Genomic DNA, 4,161 nt, shown 5'->3' on the forward strand with positions numbered 1-4,161 from the left:
TATATATATATATATATATATATATATATATATATATATATATATATATATATATATATATATATATATATATATATATATATATATATATATATATATATATATATATATATATATATATATATATATATATATATATATATATATATATATATATATATATATATATATATAATCTATATATATATATATATATATAGATATATATATATATATATATATATATATATATATATATATATATATATATCTATATATATATATATATATATATATATATATATATATATATATATATATATATATATATATATATATATATAGATATATATATATATATATATATATATATATATATATATATATATTTATATTTATAAAAAAAAAAATTAAAAAAAAATATATATATATATATATATATATATATATATATATATATATATATATATATATATATTTTTTTTTAATTTTTTTTTTTATAAATATAAATATATATATATATATATATATATATATATATATATATATATATCTATATATATATATATATATATATATATATATATATATATATATATATATATATATATATTTATATTTATATTTATAAAAAAAAAATTAAAAAAAAAATATATATATATATATATATATATATATATATATATATATATATATATATATATATATATATATATATATATATATATATATATATATATATATATATATATGTATATACAGTCATACCTCGCTATAAGGCAACCTTGATATAACGTAACTCGATATAACGTGACTTTTTGAGATGTATTGAAATTGAAAATAAGCATTACAACAACTGTTTATGGGGTATAAAATGCTTCAAAAAACTGTTTGTAGTAAGTGTAGAAACCAATGAAACCAATGCGAAAATTGTTCTTAATGGGCATAAGAAAGGTTTGAAAATACTAATAGGTAATGCGAAATGGGTTTTCACGCATCCTTCAGTAACAGTTCACAGTCGTGCATCAAAAAAAAATTTTTTTGCTTGTTGAAATTTTCTTTGAATGGGCATAACCAAGGTTTAAAAAGACTGATAGGTGTTGGAAAATAGGTTTTCGCGCATCTTTGGGTAACCATCAGCAGTCTTGCATCAATAAGAAATTTTTTTTGCTTGTTGAAAATTGTACTAAATGGACATAAGACTACGGTTTGAAAATACACTGGGGTCACTTTTGACGCGGTTGGTTGTACCGCATTGAAAAGATTAGATTAGACATAATTATACTAAACCTATTTTATACCGCGTACAAATAATTTTATAATCGAGTAAAAATAATCCGCGTTATTGTAAAAATATCCCGTTCAGAAAAACGCATAAAAAGAACCCGCGTAAAAAGCGGTGTACCGATAGATTGTGGAATAAATTTTTGCATAAATTAAAAAAGAAAAACAATTTTTTTTACGCGGGTTTTTTTTTACGTGGATTCCGGAATTTACGCGTTTTTTTTACGCGGATTCCGGAATTTACGCGGTATTTTTTTTTGCCCGGATTTCGGTTTCCCTTCACTCGGAATGCAAAATTAACGATGTTTTTTTTTTACGCGGATTCCGGAATTTTCGCGGTTTTTTTTACGCGGCACGTATCCCCCGCGTAAAAAGCGACTTTAGTGTATATATATATATATATATAAATATATATATATATATATATATATATATATATATATATATATATATATATATATATATATATATATATATATATATATATATATATATATATATATATATATATATATATATATATATATATATATATATATATATATATATATATATATATATATATATATATATATATATATATATATATATATATACATATATATATTGTCAGCTTCCTATTATATGCAAAATCGAACTTCCCAATAATTTTTATGAAATGTTCCAAAATAAAATTAAACAACGACAATCAGTGGCTAGAAAACGTGTCATAGTAAAATTCACAACAAAACTTGAATGCAAAGTTTTAATTTGATCAATCTGTTTCCAGCATGCATATGAGAGCAGTCGGGAAAAAGAAATCAACTCAAAAAACCAATTCAAATTTCATTTAAATTATTGTTGTGGTTTGAATTTTAATTTTGGTTAAAACACTAACCTGGCGAGTGCAATTGCACTTGTTGCAGAAGAGTTAACACCCAAACAACACACTTGCTGGTTACCAACCAGCATTTTTTATCTAGCTCGTATCTTTTTTTTTTTAATCCGCTAGATTTTCAACTGCACTGCACTGACCGATGATATCCACCGCACTTCACCTTTTACCACCTAAGTTTTACGGTTTTATTCACAAAAAACAAATATTTTCACATTGCTGCCTTTCAGCAAATTTATCACCGAAAAAACCACGCACTATTGGCCAGCAGCCGGACAAACACTTTAAACACTTTTGAAACCGCCGCGACAGTCTTGTTGTTTTTTACACACGCGAAACTATTTTTTTTTGCCGAGCGCGAAATAATCGAACTTTTATTACCAACTCGATTGAAAATAAAAACTGCGCTACGTTTGCTATCGATGAGAATAAAGAAAGTTCAACACACACACCAATACAATAAACCGTGCATCTGTTTGCGCGACGTTGCTATCGGTGAGAATAAGGTCTGCGCCAATGCGAGAAAGACAGAAAAAAAACCGAAAGAATATGCCCGGCGCCAAAAGAGAAAGACGAAAAAACAGAAATAGAGCGTCCAGCGCACACACCAATGCGAGAGATCGTGTATTTCGAGCGAATTTCGTTCAACCCGCATGAATTTTGAGAGAAGCGGGTCGGATGGTCCGAATCGCGTTCCATGAAATTCTGACTGGGGAACAGCGACGACAGCAGTCCTCCCTTAGCAGCAGTGGGTACCATCGATAGCGGAAGCGGCCACAACTGTGGCTTGGCTGTGGATAGGCCAGCGTATAGCGGCCACAACTGTGGCATAGCGTAGCATCAGACAGCGACAACAGCAGTCGTCCTTCCTCAGCAGCAGCACTAGCCCTGTGGTTGGTCACCACGTCTCAGGAGCAGCGCGGTTTTTCTCAGCGTGTGTCGCCAGACAGCCATTATTCCCCCCGTGTTGGGGCAGCATGATGATTGCCATCAGGAAATCCAGTTTCGGAAATCAAAATGCCTTTTTGAAGGCAAATAAACAAGTCATTGAAAGTTAATAATTTTTGTCAACGCAAGCAAGCATTCTGTGTTGCATCCTAGCAATTTAAATTTGTCGCACCCGTTTAATTTACTGAATGTGAAATAGCTTCCACAGTGCATGTTGTCCGTGTATCTTAATTCCCCCAATGTTAGGGCAGCTCAAAGGTTGTAATTAGCAACCGATTTTGAACCACACCATGCTTTTTGAAGTAGAATACTTCTCTCAGGAAGTTCGGCTACATAGGGATGTGAAATGAAAATCTAAAACTGAAAAAAGTGAGAAATATGTCCAATTTCAAATGCTAATAAATCGGTTAGTTTTCGATGGATTTCCTTCGTTTTTGCAGCAATCGATTAGAAAATCTTCTAAGATTCCTACCAAATGCATGAAATTGCAATTTTATCATTCGAACTATTGTACTATTGAAAATTCTTAAGCCTTGTCAAAACACAAAATTCGACCTCTGATTGGTCGTTATACCGCGCTTTCCCAAGCACGGTCGGCAGAGTTACGGTCCTAGTAAATTGGGAATGCATCATTTGGCCTATATAAGAGCTTCATCAGATAATAAACAGACATTTCATCGGATATTTAATCGAACAACTGAAATTTGAAGAACACAAATGAATATTTGAAGAGTTAATATTTTCTCGTTTTGCGCTATAATCCAAAGTTAATTATCTTCATCTACATACTTACTCTGACTATTATTACGTGTTTGCGTCGCTTAGTGTTTGGCTACGGTCATGCAGAACGCAAACAACGGCGCGATGCGATTCGGCAAGACGAAATGTGTTGAAATGTATAGCTCTACTTCGCCTTAGAAAGAGCTGTACATTTCACCACGGTAAGGCGAATCGCATCGCGCCGGCATTCGCGTTCTGCACAACCGTAGCCTTTTTTCCGTTCCTGTTTAATGATGTCGTATTAAATGTGCATATTACAATTCGGCAGCACTTCAACTTCTCATTTGCACAAAATT

The sequence above is a fragment of the Wyeomyia smithii genome, chromosome 2, assembly GCF_029784165.1.
Source record: "Wyeomyia smithii strain HCP4-BCI-WySm-NY-G18 chromosome 2, ASM2978416v1, whole genome shotgun sequence".
In the NCBI taxonomy this organism is placed as follows: domain Eukaryota; kingdom Metazoa; phylum Arthropoda; class Insecta; order Diptera; family Culicidae; genus Wyeomyia; species Wyeomyia smithii.